The following is a 22,098-nucleotide window of genomic DNA, read 5'->3' on the forward strand; positions in this document are numbered from 1 at the left end:
CCCCACCCCCGCCTCTCCCTCCTCCCGCCCCCCTCCGCTGGGATTCCGGCGAGGAGCGTGCTTGCCCTGGCGAGTCCCGGGATGCCGGGCGGCGGAGCCATCGGCCGACCTTCCCCCATAGACACACCGCAAGTGTGTCCACCCCAAAGGCGTCAGGAAGCCCGCCGCCGCGGGAGCGGCCTAAGGAACCGGATCCGCCAGCCGCGCCCTCCACCGCTCACATTGTGTGCGGGTGCGGGTGTGTATTTATTTATTTCGGTGCGGTTGGTATTGGTGGCGTTTCGCCGGCTCGCTATTCTTAGGCACGGTGGTGCTTTTCCTTTCTTTCCTGCCTCAGCTGGTTTGCGGAGTGGATGGGGCCGGCGGCGCCGAGCGGGTTCTCAGCCGGGCCCGGCGGAAAGAGTTAAGGGGACCGGGAGGGGGAGCGCGCGGGGTGGGCGGGAGGAGCGGGGGTGGGGGACGCGGCCGAGCGGAAACGCGGCACAGAGGAGCCTCAGCGAACCAAGAAAAAAGAGAAAGTGGCAACGAAAACAAGGGCAAATTGAACCCCTCCTCGGGGATTTCCAATGAACTAACCCGACTCGGACATTCAATAAATACATCGTCCCTAATGAGTGTGCATGTGCGTGTGCGTGCGCCCCGCACCCGGCCGCGGGGCGCCCGCCCTGCCCCGCTGCCCGGGCCTCGGCTCCGGCGGGCGGTCCCGGGCTCCCGCCTCGCTCGCCAACCCCGGACGCAGACGCGGAGCCGCCGGGGTGCTCGGGGCCGCCCTTCTCCCGCGAATGATTCCTCTGCCGAGCGCAGCTAGGGGCACTCGGTTAGAGCCGGAGCTCTGCAGCCCAGCCGCTGTGCCCAGCCCTGGCGAGATCTCCAGGTTAGCGGCAGACGCGTAGCGTTCGTGTAGGATCCGGGGCAGCTCCGGCGTGCGGGCTGAGAGATGCCCTGGTTGGGTAGGTTTTAGCCAAGCCATTACTGCTAAGATACAGACCCGAAGGGCAGCGGTAACCAAACCCCAGCTAGAACTGGTTTTTCCCTCTGCGTCCCCCTTCCAAGGTTCCTTTTTATATTTATGTACGCGTATATGTATAGATGAAAGATGGAACACAGATTTCATTGAATAAATCCGAGATCTCCAGGTGTAGACGTTTGAGTCGTCGGTGCCAACACCCCGTGTTTTCCTTTCCTGCCGATTTTGCTTGGATCCGGCTCAAAAACCGGGAGAGTCTCGTGGTTTTGTTTACACTGAATGGGGAGGATAGGAACAGAGCCATGGGGCCCTTTCATTAATATACAGTGAGGATTTTGTCTAAATTACTGCTATGAATTTCACAGTACACGCTTTCAAAAACAGCCTCAGGTGGCCTGGTGAAACGTGATACAGCGCCTCTGTAGACACATTCACTTTCTTTCTTTCTTTTCAGGGAGGGTGTGTGCGCGTCCGGGAAGCCCCCCAAAACGCCGTGCTCCTCGAAATCAGAAATATCCTTCTGTTCCGAGGTCTGTCCCCTTCGTCCTCCCCCTCCGCATACTTAGTTCTCCACTCGCTCCCCAGCCCCACCCATCCGCCCCCCTCCCTTTGCAGAGTGTGATTGTTTTGTCTGGAAAAAAAAAATCCAAAGTATATAACAAGGGGAGAACAGTTAGTGCTGATTTTCATTTGCATACATTTTCATATATTTTGGTGAAAATAATAGACCAGCGGAGAGCTAGGCTTCGAGGAGTCAGTGTAAGGGGAAGACTAAGGCGGCGGCGTTCTGGTTCTGGGGAGTTGAGACCATGCCTTCCCCCTCAGTCATCTTATTTAAAAAAACAATAAAACATCATTTATTTTAAAGTATAACCCTGGAAGTTTGCTCGGTAAGTGTTTTACATTTTCTTTCCCTGCTTTCTCTTTTCTCCCCCTCCTTTCTGGTTTATTTATGCTCTTGTAGGTTTGGGAGCTTATTTTCCTGGCTTGGGACAAGACAGGATTCACAGAGCAACTGTTTTGAAGGAAGGAAGGGAAAGAGCGTTGGGGGGAGAGTAAAAAAACCCAGCTCTGCTAAAATATTACATAAAAAGATGGACTCATTCCAAAGCTCTCCACAGCAAGGCACTTATTTTTTTGGCGGGGTTGGGTGGAGGGGTGAAGACAGTGCTATTAATTTTAATTGTTGATGGTCAGGGAAATATAAAAGCCCTAGAAAAGAAGTGATTATGAAGCACTGTTATAAATATTTCTTGCTTTTGGATTTCTTTCTTTCTTTTTCTGGAGAATCAGGGCTAGAGGGAAAGAAACCCCCTTTCTGTAGCCAGGGCTGATGTGAACTGTGTGTGCCTGCCTGGAGTTGGGGTGGGGGATTCCTGCTTGGGAGCAGGGGGATGGAGGGAGGGAGGGAGGGAGGGGGCTTGGCAAAGGGAGGGCAGAGAGCGGGAGAAGAAGGAAGGAGGGGAGGAGGAAGAGGCAGGAAGTCGGAGCACCCCTGGTTAATGCGGTGTCTGGGGAGCAGGCGGTTGGCTGCAGCCTCCCAGCTCGATAGGGAAAGTCCGTCAGAAAGAGGGTGATCAATCAAAACTAACCAGGACATCCTACACTTTATTCCCAAAGGAGGCTGGGGCTTTAGCATAGCAAACTGCTTTACTTTGTTTCCTATTTTTGACAGCCGCCCTGCCCCCCCACCCAACCCTCACCCTTCCTTGCCACCGTCCCTGGGTTTTGTACAAATTAAGGGTGCAGTTGCTTGCTAGGGGAAGTTAATTGGAGGAATATGGGTGGAGGAAATAGCTAGGCCACGTCCAAGCCCGTGTGAGCACCTTACTTTCGTGCAACGGGGCTGGAGAGGATTCTCAAAGGTTCTTGGTTTTGTTCTTTTTAAAGGAAGTCGCATCTGGGGCGCCGAGGGGGTAGAATCAAATGGCTGGGATATGATTGCCCTTTTGTATCCAGAACACCTTGCGATTTAAAATTTGTAATTTCTTTGGAAACAGTTGATGCCAAATCAATGAAATGGCTTGTCAGGAGGGAGGAAGAGGTTTTGGTCGGGGGGGGGGGGTGGGTGGGTGGTAAGAATCGCCGGTTTTCCACTCCTTGTTTGCGTGCTTGGCAGCGTTGCTTTTGACTGAGGTTAACTCTCTGTGCTCCATTGGACCAGATGCCATATAGAGCCGCTCCCTGAAGATCATTTGTTTCCTTGATGGGGAACATTTCTGAGCAGAGCATATTGGTTGCCATAGAGAAAGAAAGAAAAGGAAGAACACTAGTCACATTAAGCTATATGTTTGTGCACTGGGCTTTAGATAAAAGGACCTTGGTTCAGCCAAAGAGAAGAAGCCAAGCTAGAGATTTCTAGCGCCCCCAAAACTAGCTTTATTTTGTTTTGGACTTTTACAGTTGAAACATATAAGCTAATTTTATTGGTTGTTGTTAATTTTATATGACACGGTTTACTGAACAAAATAAACTTTGGAAGTGCCCAGGAGTCGCACTCTTGACTTGTCAGCAGGGGGCGCACTGACTCGTCTTAGCAGGTACTGAGTAAAATGTAGCCGTTTCAAAAGCAAATCTGCTCTCCCAAACTTGCCAAAGGAACAAATGCCCCTACCTTTCTATGCATATTCAGCTCGAGGAGTGAATTCATTGCATAACACAGGGCCTTAAAATAGGAGGACAATGCCCTCCCCATCTCCCACCCAGCCCCTTCTGTGAAATGGCCCTGAAAGAAAAACCGTCCCCAAAAGTGTTCCTCCATTTCTTTCCGTGCACTGTATAGAAGTCTGGAAAACAGTTAGGCTGTGAAAGCAAAAACGCTTTCAAAAAAATCATTAAGGTTATGTAGTTAGCTACTTCAGAAGCTACCTTGCAGGTTGTTGTTGTTTTGGAAACAGTCAAGAAGATAAAATCCACCCTAAAGGTATTATCTGTTAAATAGTGAACGCTTTTCAATTCAATGCATGCTTTGACTTTTCAGTAACACTCATGCTCCTGCACATTTAGCCCGGCATCTTGGACCTCTCTTTTACTCCATTTGATATTTAGTGGTTCCTTTCATTCTTGGTACCTGCTCTGGTTGTAGAAGGATTTTGGACTTATCCTTGAAAGGCTTGTTAGGGAAAAGGAAATACAAACCGGCCATGGTGTAGAGGTAACTGTGGGCTGGAAACTTTTTAGCACAATGTGACTTAACACGGTTGAAGAAAAGTTTTGAGAGAGCACTGGGTTTCTGCCTCAGAGATTTTTAGATGCTGCCAAGGAAGACTGAACTTGATTGTGGCGAAGGATGAAAAGCTATGTGGAAAGCTTCCTAAAATAGTGAAGGGCAAATCCTTCCTGGTTCTGAGGAATTAGTCTGTTTGTCACTCACAATTTTCCCAAGGAGATTTAGAGAGCCTGACTAAGAGAAGCCGGGAGAGGCTGCGAGGGAGAAACCGACTTCGTGGATCAGCAGCTCCCTGCACCTGCGAGTGTGTCCCAGCACCTGCTGGGAAGGGCCCAGGGCTGGAGGCTCCGCTAGTCCTCTGGAGGAGGGGGAAAGACACCTTATTCTTTCCAACTCGACTCCAAGCCAGCCAGAAGTTTTTCTTTGAAACTAACTTGAAAAAGACAAGGTTTGCATTTAAATGGTATTTCATCTAGGAGGGTGGAAAGATTATTAGAGTAACATAAGCAAAGGAGACTTTGAAAACCATTCTCACTCCGTGATTTTTGTCCACGAGCTCTCACATCCAGAGTCGGGAAGTGTAACTGTCAGGTTTGTGCTAATGAAACAAAGTGGAAAATGGAAGAAACTGTGTAATTTGAGTCCAAACATCACTTTTTCTTCAGCTCTCTGGATGTTTCGGACAAAAGACTTCTGGGGGAGGTCCGCATGCACTGGACCAGTGCCTCAAAGCTCTAGGTTAGTCTGCATGCCCCGAGCTGCTAAATGCATTTAAAAATTATGAAGAAGAGGAACTTTTCAATTTAGGCAGGCATTTTGCAAAGCATAGCTAAGTACATATATAGAGCATCATTTTTGATATCACTTTTCATGAGATCTGGGATTGTTACTATCTTGGCTGCTACGTACGTACGTTCCTTATTTGCAAAGTTACTTAAAAAAAACAACCCTGAAGTAAAAAAAAAAAAAAAAAAGAGTGTGCTTCTCTTGATATCTACAGTCTTAGGTTATCGAAAGTAAAGAAAACCAAAAAGAATAATTCTGGGTAAAGCAACAAGTTAATTTCAGGACTGACATTATTATAGAGAGCGAGTTAGCATATTCTATAATGATTTGGAGGTGGAAATAATCAAGCTGGGTATGAATTAAGATCCAGAGAGCTGGGCAAAGCTACAGACTTTTAATTGTTGGGGATGGTGAAATTGCTTTTGCCAAATGAGAGAATGAAGAACATTACCTGGGTCAAATGCACAAAATACAAAGTGGGTATTTCTTCATTTGCGTCCATTTGAGAACGAGAAGGTGCTGTGTCTGATACTGTAGCAGCTCAGCTCAGATTTGCTGTTCGCATTTACAAATGGAAGTGTTTGGCATACTCACAACCCACTGTGTGCTGGGTACACTCTCTAATCTCTGTGCTATGTGACCACTATCCATGGGGCTATATAATCACTGTATGCCATACACAAAGGAAAGGGCTCGTGCACGGTAGCTTTTGGGTGGAAATGAGAATTTGTTGCTTTGGCAGTGGATAAGTTGTTTTTAAGTCTCGCGAAGTTTTCTGAAGCGTACCGGTGGTTCCTCCCAATTCTTTGTATCACTTTGATAACTGGTTTATCTGATCTGTAGGAGAGGAGCGAGCCCTTCGTTGTCTTAGATGGGCTTGAAGGAGCAATTATAAATTCAGACAGCTGCGACTTCTCACCCTAAAGTAAGAAGCTTTACATCTGATGCTTAGAGGGCAGCTTTAAACCACAGGCCATTTCAGATTGTGGAGTCTTGAGTTAAGAAAGCCCGATAAGTTGGTCATCAAGTGGACGCTTTAAAAACGACCCATTTCCAAGTCTGCCCACGGTAGCTGCATCTGTACACCCAACAAGTCTGGTAATGAGAGCTACCAATCGCTGGGGAAGTCGTGGCTGGCACAACCGACGAACTATTCTTGCCTGCTCCCCTCACCCCCCACCAACACAATGGTCTTCTTGGAATTTAAATTCACAGGACGAGGTAACTGAGAACCCGGCTGATTGACCAGAGGGATGATGATGATTTATTAACAAAAACATGTGGGTATGTCTAGCTAGACAAATATTCCAAGGTCAACTTGGTGTTTTTGCATCTGTGTTTTTAAAAACAAAATATTAACTCAGCTTTGCCAGAGGGGTGGTTGGATTTTCCAAGCTCATGGCCCTAACAGAATTAACTCTCCTTTCTACCTGGGAGGACACCCCCCTGCTCCAAACCCCCCAAATTCTCTATACAGCTTCTCCTTTCTGGATTGGAACTGGCTAGTCTCCTGATAGAGAAGAGCCTTTGTTGCAGACCTCTGTTTTTTTTTATTAATTATTATTATTATTAGATTTTTGACACTTGAACTTAGCTATTGTCAGAGGAGCAGGGTTCAGATTGCAGCTCAGGCTGAAGGCTGCTCTTTTTTGGGTATTTTTTCCCAAATGATGCTCCTGTGCTGTCTTTTCTCCTGTGAATACTGAAGCTCCCACTTCACTTTCCAGCTTCCTCCCTAGGCCCATCCTGGACCAGCAGCCCAGAGTTGGGGGTGGGGTGGTCTTGAAGAAAATGTGGCTATTTTGTTCACTTTGAAAATTCAGTACCAATATTCACTGATATTTGATACCTCAACTACTCCATGGTTTGCAGCAATAGAATTTCAGCACTAAAATATCTGGCAAAGAGATTTTGGTGGTTGAACCAAGTGACCTTGCTCACTGTAACTTCATGCAACTGGGGCTTGTTTGCCCCAAGTTAAAAGTTACGTGTCCACTCACACCCTCCTCCTGAATTTCCCATAGGGAGCCTGGTTACTCAGTGAAGCCCAAGGGGAGGATCTCAGGCTTACAGTGGTGCTGGGCAGACGTCAAATCTTAATTTCATGTATGTCAGGGTGCAAAAAATCTCCAGAAGTGCAGGCATGTATTGTCCAAATGGCACAGGCCGTGCTCCCTTTATTTGAAATTCACATCGCAAAAATTAAACAGATAAAACTTTACTAGGAAAACTACGGACTATCCAAGTAAGCATCTGAAATTCGGAGGCACTATGATTTCAGGGCTAGGGTCTGGCAAGCGATTCCTTTCCAGGGTTAGGAAATGAGGTTTGGAACTTTCCCTGGAAAGGTTGCACTGGGGGTCTCATTTCTGCAGCGGTGGGGTCTCCCTGCCCACCTCTCCTGTGATTTGTGGTCCCCAGAAGCAGCTTCTCCCAACTAGGCGGTGGCTTGTGGAGGTCCCAGGGCCGGACTCCCCTTCCTTAGACCGCATTTTACTTTACAGAGAGTACAGTTTGCATAATAAAATTAAGAGGCGCCCATTACTCTGCTTTTTCCCGTCCGCACTGCCCTGCAAGGCTTCCGAGCTGTTAATCTGAACACCCAGAGCGGCCTTCAGAATTCGAATTAGCATTGCTTTTCTATAGAAAAGAAAAATGGGAAGAGATTAAAAAAAAAAAAAAAAAGGCCAGGGGAGAAGGAGTAACGTAGAGCGAGTGAGGTGGAGAAAGCAGGGAAGAGAGCGGGGCCGGAGGCACCGGAGAGAGGGAGACAGGGGTGCGGGACGACGCACGAGGTAGACGCTGAGTCACCCTAACAGGTCACCCGGGACGCAGCAGCGAGATGCCGCCGCCCGGGAAAACCCGGTACAAGTTGCACCCCATCTTCTAGGCCTCCTTCCCGCCCGCCGCCGCCTCCGGAGCGCGGACGTGGAGCTCGGCGCCGCCGCCTCGCCATTGTCACCGGCTCGGTGCGCGGCCGCGGGCTCCCGCGGTGGGCTTTGTTCTGGCGGAGCAGGGCAGGACCCCTCGCACCGCCGCGTCCCCGCCCTCCCCGAGCTGGGGACGGTGGGGGTGGGGACTGGGGACCAGAGGAGCGTCGGCGGGCGCCTCGGAGCCTGGGATTTCCTTTCTGCGCTCCTTTTCGTAATGGAGCTGCTCTCCTTCGGGGAGGGGGCCGGGCTGTGCGGGAGGAGGGAGAGCGGGAAGGGGGCTCCCGCTCTCAGCCCGCAGCAGGGGCGAGCGCAGCTCCCGGGGCCTGCGCCGGCGGATCTGTATTGTGTGCACGGCTGGGTGGGTGCATGCATCTATGCATGAGGAGAGCCCTTGAATTTGGCCCTGCGTTCTAGCTTCCAGGCCGAGGTTGAGGCAGCTGCGGGGCGCCTCGGGTCGGTGCCTAGTTCTCCCCTAAGATCTGCTCTCGAGGTGCTTTGGGGCCACGCGTGGGCGCTGTGGACGCGCCCTGGGTACGGGGGCTGCCCCCGGGGAGCGCGCAGATCTCCGTCGCCGAGGCCTGTGGCGAGGGACAAAGAGACAGACCGCCAGAGCGAGCAGAGGGCAGGCGCGCACAGGCACCCACGCGGGCCCGCGCCCGGGGGCCCTCCCCGTGAGCCCCCGCGCCTCGGGGCCCAGGACTCTGCGTCTGGAAAGTTCATCCCTTGCAGAGCCCGCTCCCTCTACTCACCCTTGCATTTAGCAAACGGCGTGTGATCGTGTGTCACCCTCTTTCCAGCCACCCCCCGAAGGTGTGGGCAGATTGCAAGAGTTGCTGCTCTGTTATTGTTTGTCAAACAGGCCCCTTTCTCTTGGGAGAGGGGCGAGGGGCATGTGGCGGATCCCGGGCCAGGATTACATTAATCAAAGCATTATTTCCCTAGAGAAGCCAAGCACAAATGAGAGTAAATCCTAATAAAATTGAATCGCGGAGAAATGGTACGCTTTAAGTAATCTGTGCGGCCTGATAAAAATCTCACACTTACACGATGTGAGTCTTAAAAAAAAAATCTGCACACCTCTGGCCTTGGGTGCTGGGTCCAGATCAGGACGGGGGACAGTCACAACCCCAAGCTCAGCTGAACTTCTGGAGTGAGAAAGGGACGTTGAATCACCCCAGAGTCCGAGGTTCTACTCCAAACGCACTTTCGGCCCCGGCGCCCTCCTGGAGGATTTGCAGAGGCCCTGGGCGGGACCGAGCCCCCTAGGTGCCCCCAGAGGACGCAAACTCCATTCCTATGGGATCGCGGCCCCCATCGTCCTCCTCTAGAGACGCCGCAGGGCGGGCAATCCCCGCGGGTGGAGGCGCCGAGCCCACTGGGCGGGCGGCGGACTCCCAGGTCTCCGCGGCCCCCGGCCCAGGGCCTGCGGCGTCCACGGGGCCGCTCGGCCAGGGGGGGCGGTGACTGCTGGGGAAGCCGGGGGCGCGGCTGGCCGGCGACACTTCGGGTACTTTCGGGTCGTCCCGGCCTGGAAGCAGGCTCGCACTTCGTCCGCCTCCGTCCCCCAAGTGGTAGGAAACTTTCCGACGCCGGGTGCGGCGGTGCGAGAGCGAGAAGAAAAGCCCCCCTCCCCACCCGGAGTACCGAGCGGGAAGGCAAGGCCACCGGCCAGGAGGCGCCCTCCCTCGGCCAGTTCCCGAATCCCTCCGGCCGCGGGGCCCGACTAGTTGGTGACAAGTGTGAAAACGCCGTCCCCGTCCGGCGAGCGAGCATCGGCCTCCGGGATCCACGCGACCTTCCGGAGATGCGCGGCCGAACGCGCTTCGGTGCCGGCCTCCTCGGCCCCTCCTCCGCGTCTCGGGGCCCCGCGAGCGCCGCGCCCCCTGCAGGCCGGCGCCGGAGGAGCCAGCGCGCCGCCCGCGCGCGGCCCGGCCCGGGTGGCTTCCCCGCGCTGCCCACGGCCGCGCCCGGCCCGCGCGCACGCGCACAGCCGGCGCCCCCTCCGCGCGCGAGCTGCCGGCCGTGGCGCAGGAGGGGGAGGGAGAGCGCGCGGGAGGAGGCGCGGGGGCGCGGCCGGTCCCCCCTCCCCGGCCCTTCCGCCCCGCTCGCGTCCCTCTCCGGCCGGCGTCGGGCCGCCCCCGCTGGAGCCGGCGGACGCGCGCCTCCTTCCCGCGAGCGGGCGGGCTCCGGAGGCCCCAGAGCGGCGCTGTCCGCTCGCGGGGCAGTGCCGGGCGCGGGGAGGGGCTCGGCCGCCTCACCTCCCTCCGGCGCGTCTGGCGAGGAGAGCGGCTTGGAGCGGGGTGCGCGTGCGGTGTGTGTGCGTCCGGGTGTGTGCATGTGCGGTGTTTGGGTCCGGGTGTGTGTGTGCAGGTGTGCGCGCATGTGCGGGTGTGTGTGTGTGTGTGTGTGTGTGTGTGAGGTGTGTACGTGGGAGTGCGGTGTGCGCGCGCAGGGCAGGGCGGGAGGCGGTGAGGGATGCTCTGGTGCAGCCTTGAGATCTAAATCGGCCACCTAGAGTTCCCCCGCCCCCCACGCGGGAGTCTCGTTCCTTCGCCTTCATCCCATCTGCGTCCCAGAGAGATCCCTCTGTGGCCCAAGGATGTTCGGCGAACACCCGGACTCACGTGAGCGAGGGTGAGCCGAGAGGGACAATGTTCGCTGACAAATGCGCCCGAGAGCATTTTTCTAGCCACCAGTCTGCCCTGGAGACTGGATTCCACCCACCGGGAAGCCACGTTTCTGGGGCTTATGTATCTGCTACTTCTCTGTCCTGGCCTTTAAAATGGCCTGCGTGGAGGTTGTTTTTTAGTTTGGGAGGCGTCGGGTGGAGATAGGAATCAATTGAAAAACCACTTTTTGGGTCTCTTTAGCTGACCAGCCAGCCAGTTTACTGGCTCCTTTCCAGTGATGGGAAATTTGTGGGGAGGGGGCGGAATGAAGACACTCGCACCTTTTCAGTTCTGAAATAATGACTCCCCTTTCTCCCAGTCTGTGATTTCCATAATTTCATACAAAACAGGGCTGTCAGTTATCTCTTATTTGAAAAAGAAAAGCAGACTAGCAGAAGAAAACTTGGACCGAATGAAATCCCTCCTCACAACATGAACCAGTCTCATCCAGACCGTTCAACGCTGGAGGGGAGAACAGGGCAGAGGGAATTCAGAAAAAGGCTAAACATTTCTCTCCATCACAGAATATGAACCCAATCGCCCAACTGTATTTTTGATGGCATGAGTTTCGGAGGATCCTAAAAATAAACTTTATCAATACTGTTAGTTGTCCTCCTTTTGCCCTAATGTTTGCATCTGAGAGCTTTCAATAACTTGGGAAGCCCAGTGGTACACATATTTTTTGTTTCTTGGATTTAGATGGACATCAGATGGTTTTACTGTTAGCCATGATCCTTTATAAGCTCTTCTGTGCTGGCGAAAGGCTCTAAGTGAAATTTATACACACTCACCTCAAGAGACCCTCACCAGCCAGTGTCTTCAGACTCTTTCAAAATCACTCCTTTTCATAAGATAATGTATAGACAGCTAAATCTTAGTAAAGAATGTTAATGGTAAAATGTTAATGTTTAACCAGATGAGCTTTTGTTTTTGGAATCAAAGTTTAGCTTTTCTTTGAATTATTTATCAAGCTATTTGCCCATAGGCCTTCCTAAGAGAAGGACAAGGTGAAGGCGAGGGCATTACTAATTTATTTAAAGCATATGTTGACATAAGATGATAAAACTAGCCTTTTGGAAAACAGGAATAACTAAACCACGTCTATACACGCCCACCTTTGGGACTGAAAAAAGAAAGAAAAAAGAAAACCTAGTTACTTTCATAGAAAACAGCCCTCAGTTAACAGTTAACTAAAATATTGTATGGCAGTCCCTAGAAACTCCTCCTCTTCAGTATAGGACCCTTTGGTAATATGCACATATTTACGCATGATGTAAATATGCATATGCACGAGGGTAGATGTTTATGTACATAACGTAACAAAATATATACATACCCCACTGAATACATTTGCATGTGACATGCCCATGTGTAATGTACCAAACTTCCACGATTAACAATACATTCTATAAGAGTCTTAAAATAAGAGGCAGAGTTTTTATTCCTGCTGAAAAAAAAAGTCAGAATTTCTTTTGAAATCTGAATTGTGCCAGCTGTAAATGACACCACAGAAATCAGCAAAAAAAAAAAATATCTGTGCACACATTAATATTTTCAGCACACCTCATTTAAAAATACTATGAACCTAACTTCCTTTGCATAAAATGAAAAGGGCACCATACTTCAGAAGGTACATTTAGAATGTAAACATCTATCTAAATTCAGTTACTTTTTTTCTTTTTTTTTTCCCTTGCAAATTAAATACTGTTGTCTTAGAACCAAAGTTAAATCCGGCACGCAGTGAAAAAGAGCGTTAGTTTAATTTTCCTTTTCTGCTGTCAAGAAAACATTTTTAAGTAGTTTAATTTTATGGGCCTTTGTATCATTAAAAAAGACATTCAGTCGTCGAGTGATAATTCAAAATGTAAAAGCAAGTTGTAAGCATATATTTATCCTTGAAGTGATTTGTAGAATATGGGATGACGTGTTACTTATTTGCTTCTTTTTAGGTAGTATTTTGAATCTTTCCATTTTCAAAGACTTTTTTTGGGGGGTGAAAGTAAAAAGTACAGTTAAAATGAATACACCGGCAAGAATCCAAATGCCCGTTTGTGCTGAGCAAATGTAAAGAGATGTTATACCTGAATGTTATGCTTGAAAACTTCTTTCTCCTTATTGATAGAAAGAATCAAAATGATAAAGTTTTGCATCTTTCTTGAGGACCATGATAGAAGGAGCTGTCTCATGTCAGAGTTATTTTTACTAATATTACAAAATATTTTGTTAGCTTTTCTATGTTTATGTAAATGTATATTTCTTTACTGAAAAAACATATACGATGTTTATGATGACATTTATTCCCACATATAATTTATTGCTTGTTTATTTCAGAGAGAGTATTTCAAAGACTGATGACTCATCGGTAGTGTCTAAATATTAGTGCCGAGCTTGTGAAAATAAAAATCAGTTTAGCCCAACTGCTTTTTGAGGTTTGTTTTTTAATCTCTTAAAAAATTTGAAGTTAACACGATGGAAGTACCGCAAATGAAAAATTAAAAAAAAAAGAATATTACTTGGAAAGAAGTAAAAACATTTTACTCTAGACGGGGTTTAAAATCAACTGTGAAAATAAGCTAGTCTTTTATTTTAGAAAGTTTTCTATCTAATGGTGTGGTGTGATATTAGGAAACAGGCTATATAATCTAAAAATCCACAGTGTAGATTCAAAAATTTGGATGAAGCGTCATTTACTACAAAAGTGTAAAAGAATCTTTTCTGTTGATTTAATCAATGAAGTGAGTGAAGGACTATTTTAGTAGGCTCAAGTTACACATATAGAAAGATTTGTAAGAATAAATACTTTGGTGTTCTGTGGCCAAAAAGCAGACACAACTATAATATAGCAAATGACCGCCACCCCCTCCTGGCCCCCGCCCAGAGTTTGGGCATCTGAGATCCAATTTTATTAAAAAAAATTGTCAGTTAAAGAAAAGAAGGAGAAATGCTTATTAACTCAGGGCAACTATAAAATGTTGGCAGATCTCAAGTTTCATATCCAACCAGGCTTTTAGGAAACTGCTCGGATGTTGGTAGAGAGCAAGTTATTCTGTGAAACCACTTTTCAGAGTGAATTCTCTTCCCAATACTTTCAAATTAAACTCCAACTTCATAGACTAACCATTTTCTTCCTCCTTCCCACCCCCCCTGCCCCCGTCACACCTACCCCCTCCTCTCTCTCCCTTCCTTTCTTTCTCCCTTCCTTTCTTTCTCCCTTCCTTTCTTTCTTCCTTCCTTCCTTCCTTTCTTCCTTCCTTTCTTTTTCTTTCTTTCTTTCTTTCTTTCTTTCTTTCTTTCTTTCTTTCTTTCTTTCTTTCTTTCTTTCTTTCTTTCTTTCTTTCTCTCTTTCTCTCTTTCTCTCTTTCTCTCTTTCTCTTTCTCTTTCTCTCTCTCTCTCCCTTCCTTCCTTCCTTTCTCTCTTTCTCTCTCTCTTTCTTTCTTAGACTAAGCAGTTGGGTGAGACTGCTCTAGTGAGGTTCAGAGGGACCCCCAGGGGGATTTCAGGCACTCAGCCTCACTGTTGAGACACTATGACCGGTACCCATCGAGGTGAGAGGGTGTCTGTGCTCTTAAAACATTTATTCTCTTTCCTTATCCAAGTACTAGCATCATAACCGGGTGATGTCTACCAAAGGCAAAATAAATTGGAGAATTTAATTAATTATTTGAAGAATTCAGGCATTGCTGTCTTCCTTTCTGCCTAGCTATTAAGGAAAAGAGAGAGAGAGAGTGAAATTTGAGCAGTGTAGATTGACTATCTGTAGTGGTTAAATTTGTAAGCTGGCAACTGATTCTGTAAGGTATTACTTGAGCCCTCATTGTACCAATTCGGAGAGGGGAGCACACCCCTGAGTGGCCCTCCAGGTGACAGTTACTAGATTTAAATGAGAGAGTGGAGGGGCCTGACTTGCCAGTTTGGCTGAGAACATTGATTGAAGTTATTAGATAATTGTTCACCTTCCTACTTAGCCCCACGAGAGGAGATACACACACATATTATAAAATACGTTAAATTAATGTTAAATAGTCCAACTGGGATTGCTAAAGTTATTTACATTCAGCAATGGATTAAAATGTTAGCATTGTACATTTAATGAATTAGAATGGGAGTCTCCTTGTGTGCTCTGACATGGGAACGTTTGCTGAACGCATTTTCAGGGGTCTTTTAGGGAGGACCATTTGCTCAGGGCAATTGGGCAAATTGAAAGGTGCAACACTTTTACTGTCTTGGGGGACAAAAATATGATGTGACAGTGTTACGTGCTGTAGGTGGTAGACAATTTTACAGTAGCCTTTGGTAGAAGAGGATAAGCTTGAGCATGATTTGGGTTCAGTTTACAGGACATTAGTAAACATTAATTACAGGCAAGGTCTAAAAAGATATCTAGTTGCAAATATTATTTTAAAAATAGCACCTAGAATCTATATGAATAAGCTTGGCTTTCTTTCACAAAAATTTCTGGGAAATTGTGTCACGACATCTTGCATTCATCTAATTCAACAACTGAAGTATTGTTCTGACGCATAAAGCATGACTCCTCCAAGAACAAATAAAAATGTAGGCTAGATAAAAAAGAAACACTGAGGATTTCACGTTTGCTGTAATAGCAGGAAGGAGTGGCCAGGTGAAAACTCTGGGCTAGTAATGCTTTTATACTTATTTATAAAGTTGTTTCAGGTACATTAATGGAAATTATGTTCTTCGTATTAATCTTAGAAAAAATGCAATCATTTTTTGAAATTTGTGGTGATATGCTATTTCTAGATGCACATGAAAATAAGGAAGCATTTAATAGCTATAATGTTTGCTTGTTCAGAAATTAAACATCTAGAAAGATTTAATGAATAAATGAGTGAAGGCTGTTTAACAAGTGGGCAGTTAAACTGAAGATGGTACTTTTGCTGTTTACAACTATTAGTCAGTCGTACAGGATTTTTTCCCTTGAGCCTCCAAAAACTTAGACAACGTGGAGTTGTTACAGAACCACTAATTATTCCTCACCCCAGACCCTCGTCAACGAAGTCACACCATCACCGAACATTTATGGCCAAACAAGATAACAGACATTATTATTAGGAAGTTCTCCTGTCATAAGAATTTACAAGATTTTTTTTTTTTTCTTTGGAAGTAAGTCCTACAGCGATATTTATTTTGCTTCTTTCTTTTCCCATTTTAGAGTGAGGGCCTAACTCTCCATGTTGGTCATCGATCACGGTGGAGGCTGCCGAGAGGTAGCCGTGTAATTTCTTTATCTTTCACCTGCAAATTACACACATTATTTTGCAGCTCAAAATAAGCATTCCCAATGAGTTGCATTCAGTAAATGTCTTTCACAGCATTAGTACAGAACTGAGGTACAAAAGAATATTAATCTAATACATTCCAAAATTCAAATACTTGTGATTAATAAGCATTATTATCTATAAATAAGGCCCTAATGATACTTTGGCAGTGTTGTAAACACAAGAATCAGAGGCAATTATTGTCATTATTGTTCAGCAAGCACTTCCCATGAATACCAAGTGGGGACTGCTGTCCAGCCACTTGGCAAGTAAGGTTCCCATAAAGAAGCAGATGTTGGCCCACTGGGACTGGCTACTGTTAATCGCCCTTCGCCCAGAATGCAGGCTCCCTCAAGAAAAGGAGAAAAAAAAAAAACAACCCAAGACGTCAAAAGAGTTTTGATGCGATTTAAAAAAATATCCTTTCTAATAAATACAAAAGCATCTTGAGAACAGCACTGCTGCGAAACACTGACACTGGTGCGTTAGATACGTGAGCAACCACTGTGTTAGCCGGAAGGAAAGGTCTCATGTGTGAGGCTCTGGGCCCCGTCTGATGAACTGCCCTGGACGTGAAATCAGCGGACAACAGGAAATAAACTGCAGTCACGTGAGTGGCCCTTTAAAGAGCGGGGGCAGGAGCACGTCCTTCTCTCTTCCCTTCTCTCAGGCCCCACGGGGCTCACTCCTCTCTGTTGAACAGGCCCAGCCCACCGGGCCCAGCTCTCACACGGGGTGTGTGTGTGTGTGTGTGTGTGTGGTGGGGTGAGGTGGGGGACTGCTGAGGGCAACTTGCTTTACAAGTAAAGTAAGTTCCTCTCGTTCCAAGGAGACTGGACGCAGTTCCCCAGTCACTCAGGCTTTCTGCACTCTGGGTCTGAGAGGTCAGTGCGGCACCTGCTTTGGCTGTGGCGGTGAGCTGATTTTTGCTTGCAGTCCTAGTCAATTCAGTGGCATCGGTTAACAGCTAAATTGGTGGAGAGGGAAAAGCAAGTTTTATTTACATTTTCCTAAGGGATGGTTGAAGTAAGCATCGAATAGAGGGTTGTTGTCTGTTTTTAAGTTTTCTTGTGCCACGGCTTGGGCTTTGAAGATAGGGTAGGATACCCTGGGGGATGGAGAAAGCCTTGAACTGGTTTCCCAAGGCGCTGGAGAAACTTGGACAGGAGGGGTGGTGTGGCAGTGGGACAGGTGAAATCGGGAAGAAACCATTGTTGGCGATCAATTTGAGTGTGGGTGGGGTCTTTATGGAGGGTGAACCGTGGATTCGCTGGAGGTGAGCAAGATTGCTCAGCAACGGACCCCCCACGCCCAACCCCTAACATCCATCACTTCAAGTTTGATGGGATTTCCCCCTCTTGACCTCAGGGAAGTGAAACAGAAGGGATTCCACTGTCCTCACAATAAACTGGGAGGGCGACCGGGGCAAGGGCCTGTCTGTGAGGTTTGCCCCCATCTCCTTCTGAAGATGTTCTTGCCACCCTCGGCCTGGACTTTGTCATGGGAGCGAGGTAACCATGCTTGGGGATGCAGCAGCAGGTCAGAACGCGGCCCTGGGCATCCTTTTCTCTGTCTTCTATTTTGAACTCCTCTGAATGGGCTGGAGGATGGGTGGTCCACCAGGATTCAGCAGCCTGTGCTCCATCTCTGAGTTTGGGGAGATGAGAAAAGGTGAGCGCTTGCAAGCAAATCTTTTCTCGTTTCCAAGCATAGACTCAAAAGAGAATTTCTATGACAACAACAACAATGACAGCAGTAATAATAATGGCCACGCTTTACTAGGGACTAATCAAGTACCAGATATTGAAACATTCACCTTGTGTGCATTGTCCTATTTGAGCCTCTAAATGTCATCTGCTGGGGAGGGCATAGCTCAGTGGTAGAGCACATGCTTAGCGTGAACGAGGATCTGGGTTCAGTCCCCAGTACCTCCATTAAGATTAAAAAAAAAACACATTTTGAGGTGTAGCCTGTATCCAGTCTGACCATACATTCTGGTCTGATAGATGAACCAACCGAGGCTTCCAGGGGCGAGGTCACGTGCCCAAGGTCACGAGTGCTGTCGCCCAGTTTTGAACGTTGGTCATATCTCTTGGGGACAGTGTGCTTTTAACAGAGGTGCCTTACTGTTTTCCAAGTTCTGGGGACCCTGTTGCTTTCTCCCCTTCTTGGAGCTCCCCAGATGTCCCCCGTTTAGGGATGCCTCTGTGCCTGCTTGCAAAGCAGTCCTGTGGCATTTGTGAGCGCAGCGCCCCCCGCCAGTCTCCTGTCAAAACAAGGGTGGTTCAGGCTCTCGCAGCCCCGTCGGCACCAGGACCAGAGGTGGCCACGTCTCCCAGCCCTCGGGGATGATGAGAACAGAATAAGGCTCACAGATAAACCTGCGATCAGTATTGCAGTTTAGTTTGGGTGGTCCACTTACACTGAGGTATATAGCAGGGGGAAGGCTGTCAGACAGTCTATAAATCTTGCACTAAGTAGACAACAGTGGTGTGTCCATTTTTCTGTATCCGAGCACCCTGGGGAGGAAGCACTGTCCCTAAACGTGACGTTGGCTCTCGCATCCGGAGATCCTGTCTGCCTGCAGGCTGATGGAGGAGCCGTGGGGCTAGTTCTGCTTCTCACTCTGCTCTCAGCTCACAGATGCCTTCCTAAGGGCTGGGCGATGCCTCGCAGCTACGAGCAGAGCCACTGTCTTTAACCTTCTCCCTCGTCCCGGTGCTGTTTGGAGACAATGGAGCTGTTTCCAGGGAGTCCAGGATACATCAGCGAGGCTGCACTCTGTGCCCCCGGGAGTGCCGTGCATCTGGGCTGAGAGCAGAGTGTGTGCAGGCAGGCTGGTTCCTGGCGAGACGGGGAAGGATGGGGTTTTGTTTAGGGTCCAGGAGGAAAGACAGTCAGCTGTGGAACTCTGAGAAACACCGGGACTCCACCGTGACAGTGACATAAAGGTTGGAAAAAACCTCTGCAGTGATTTTGTTCTAAGCGAAATCTTCCTTGCGGCCACTGGCCCCCAAAGGGTGAGACGTTATTTGTAAAGGTCAAAGGCTTTCAGAAAATGACTTTCACCCAATAATTAATTGGTTATTAATTTGTTAATATTCTGCCTCATTCCAAGACAAGATTTGAGGCAGTTTATAAAAATATGAGACAGAAGGAAATGAATTTGGGAGAAATGAGCCAGGGTGAAGTTGCATACCCTTAAATTCTTGCTTAGAGATATTAGAAGGTCACATACATGATACCCAATAGGGTCTGCATTCTCCATGGCAAAAAAAAAAAAAAAAAAAAAAAGAGAAAAATTATAAACAAGAGTTTTATGGTCAGCTCTCAGTCTATGTTCACTTTTATTTAAAAAGACACTCTTTTCAAGATGAACTGTCAATTACAGATGGCTTGAATATATTTCCTAAACATCTTTGATAGAATATTTTACCTCAAAGAAAATGTTCAGAAAAGAATTTACTACCGTTATCTTTTGTATTAAAAATATAAAAGTGAATTTCGAGTCTATTAGAATTTTATACTGGAGAAATAGTGCTGTGATATTTTTGGACAATTTTTAATGCTATAGCAATTGGCATTTTACTTCCTGTATTTTACTTCCTATAAGATAGTTTGACAGTTTGCAAAATATAGATCACGTCTGCTTCCTGGTAAGTCTCGGGAAATCAGTAAATGATATGTTTTTTATTTTCTATTTTTTTGCTTTGTTTTGTTTAGGTAGTCAGGAGGCAGAAAGTACAAAGAGATCAGTAAGGCTCCTCTGGTTTTGGGATCTATAAATCCATGCACGAAGCCGCAAGTAGGTTAGTGACCTGGGTGCCCAGTGTTGCCCTTCTGGTCTCAGCTTTTCATCTAGTAAATCAGGGTACGGGGCCTGGTTGATCTTTGAGTTGCCTTCTAGTCACAAAATTCTGTGTTTTGGATTTTTCGTCATTTAGAGAAACCATTAATGTAAGCATGATTTTTAAATACCTAGTTATATTTCAGTTGATACAGAACTCGCATGGAAAGGAGAACGCAGGGCATTCTATTATGCAGTGTAAATCAATAAAATGAAAATGTATCCATTGACAACATTTGTATTTTCACCTATTACAGAGCCGTGCCATCTCTTTGAATACAATATACTTTTATGCCCCATTAAAGCATGCTTGACATAGCTTTCAACTACTTGCAAATGCTGAGAAGTTGAAAAACATAACATTTACAAAAGATACATCTGGTGTATATTTATATGACTTGGAATAAGGAATCATTTAAATACTGCTGAACCATCTCTGTATTAGGAGAAACCATCTTCCAGGTCCATATGTGAAATTGGTAGTAAAATATATGTAGGTTGAAATTTCTCTGAGGCTTTTTTTTTTTTTTTTTTACTTAACACGTTAAAAATATGGAAATGTTGATGAAGGCTTAATTCCTCTCTTTGAGTTGTTGGGATTGCTTCCCCCCGAACTGTATAGATGACATCATTCACTCTAGTTTACATCCTCGAGGAGATAAGTTTTTAAAGGGGTGGAAAGGAGCACTTTCTACTTAGAAAATTTGCTTCTGAAGGGCTAGGAGTTCTTAATCTGGGGACCATGGCCCGTCAGGCAGCCAGAAGTAGACACTGGGGTCTCTGTGACCCTCCTGAGTTTGTGTGCAAACACTGGTGTGTGTATACAGGAAGAAGGTATTTTTTTCTCCCTCTCTGGTAAAGACCTGCCTTATACCAGTATCTCAAAGGGGTTTATGACCCGCATAGAGGAAAGACTTGGCATCATAAGAAATACTTGGGGTTCTTCCTTACTAATTGTTTAATCCACCTTCTCAGGTCTTAACCTGTGAAACAAAAGGATTGCACCAGACCATCTCAATGCCCCTTCCAGCACCAGCATTCTCTAGTTCCGAGTCAGAAACTTGCCGCCATCTACCTAAGTGCTCAAGTCACCAATGCCCTCAGCATTTATCCTGCCTTCATCTTTAGGTTGTCACTGTGGCATTTCTGTGTGGCATCTAGGCGAGGCTCTGCTGAATCGTGTGCATGGCTGCATACATAGCAAGTTGGGGGAAAAAAAAGCACACCTAAAAATTGTACAGTGCTTCTAGAATGCCATGTGGCACAGCATATGAAATAGAACTTGTACCCTCCAGCTCACACACACACTTTAATTAATGTTATCGGCTGTGCTTTAAACTGGGAGAAGTGAGAAAATCAAGGTTAAGGATGCTCTGTTCTTTCCTGTGTAGAAAGGGAGAGAGACAGCTATGTAAATGAAGGGTTTCAAGTCTCCTCGTCAATTTCTTATCTGTTGTCAGTTTGAATGATTTCTAAATCAGAAGAATGCTGAAGATCTGTTTTCCCATCAGTTTTGAGCCGAAGGAATTCGGAGCTGGAGTTCTGAGCCAGGAAACAGTCCTGTTTTGAATTCAGAGGCTCTGCTGCTGAGCACAGATGCCAGGCTGATGATAAATTCCACGAGGTTCGGCTCGCTATTTCAACCCCAAGGTCAGAGGGACTTCCTTGGAGGAGGGTAAATGAAGAAGGCAGGTGTGGCCAGGGCATCCCAGTGGGAGCACAGGGGAGGAGCACCCCACCAGGCTGCGGAGACACGGTCAGCGAGGAGAGACCCACCTTTATGAGGAGACCCTTGTGGTAGTGGGCACTGCTGGCCTCAATCTCCGTATGTTTCACAGGGTGTAGCTCTGAATCCAGAAGGCTTCCTAGATTTTCACTTTATAGTTAGTTATTATGGTGTCTTATAGACCCAACCTCCAAAGACAACACGATCTGTTGTGCAAAAATTCTTAATTTGAGAGGTATTCGTTGGATAGATTCCCCCAGATGTATTCGTCTGTTTCTGAGCCCATACAGTTGGTAAGGGCCCGTGTGGGCTAACTCCACATGCACGCTGCAAGCCAGATTCCAACCTCAGAGGTCGGCACCCACCCCACCTTCCTTCACTCTCATTCCCCAGATACTCTTCTAGCCTGCAGACTTATTAACAACTGATTTGACATAACAAAAGGCGATAACTTTTTTGGAGTTCAGATCTCCACGGAGACTGTTTTTCAGGCGGAGGGTTTGAAAGGGTCCTCTAGTGAGATGTCTGAAGTCACGAGCTTCATATGAAGTCTGACAAATCACATACTTGATGACGTATCCTGATGACACTAGGAAATCTGAGAACATTGAGATTTATTTATTATTAATTCATCTTTCGAATGGTTGACAGAATGTTTCATGACCAATTGAAATGACAAAAACAAATGACGCGATTAAGGATTGAGATACATAAACCAGAT

General features: G+C 47.1%; 1 long non-coding RNA gene across 24 annotated transcripts in view; it reads left to right on the forward strand.

Moving 5' to 3' along the window:
• The first annotated feature begins 1,357 nt into the window (after positions 1 to 1,357).
• Positions 1,358 to 22,098, forward strand: part of LOC105099102 (uncharacterized) — a 51,541-nt gene continuing 30,800 nt past the window's right edge. For 4 of the 24 annotated variants that reach the window (XR_010378776.1, XR_010378768.1, XR_010378762.1 and 1 more), the window contains exon 1: positions 1,360 to 1,857. This is a non-coding gene — a long non-coding RNA (uncharacterized LOC105099102). Of the gene's footprint in view, positions 1,858 to 21,162; positions 21,302 to 22,098 lie in introns of all 24 variants that reach the window. The other 20 variants (XR_010378761.1, XR_010378780.1, XR_010378764.1 and 17 more) reach the window with 13 other exon arrangements.

The sequence above is a fragment of the Camelus dromedarius genome, chromosome 33 (assembly GCF_036321535.1).
Source record: "Camelus dromedarius isolate mCamDro1 chromosome 33, mCamDro1.pat, whole genome shotgun sequence".
NCBI lineage: Eukaryota > Metazoa > Chordata > Mammalia > Artiodactyla > Camelidae > Camelus > Camelus dromedarius.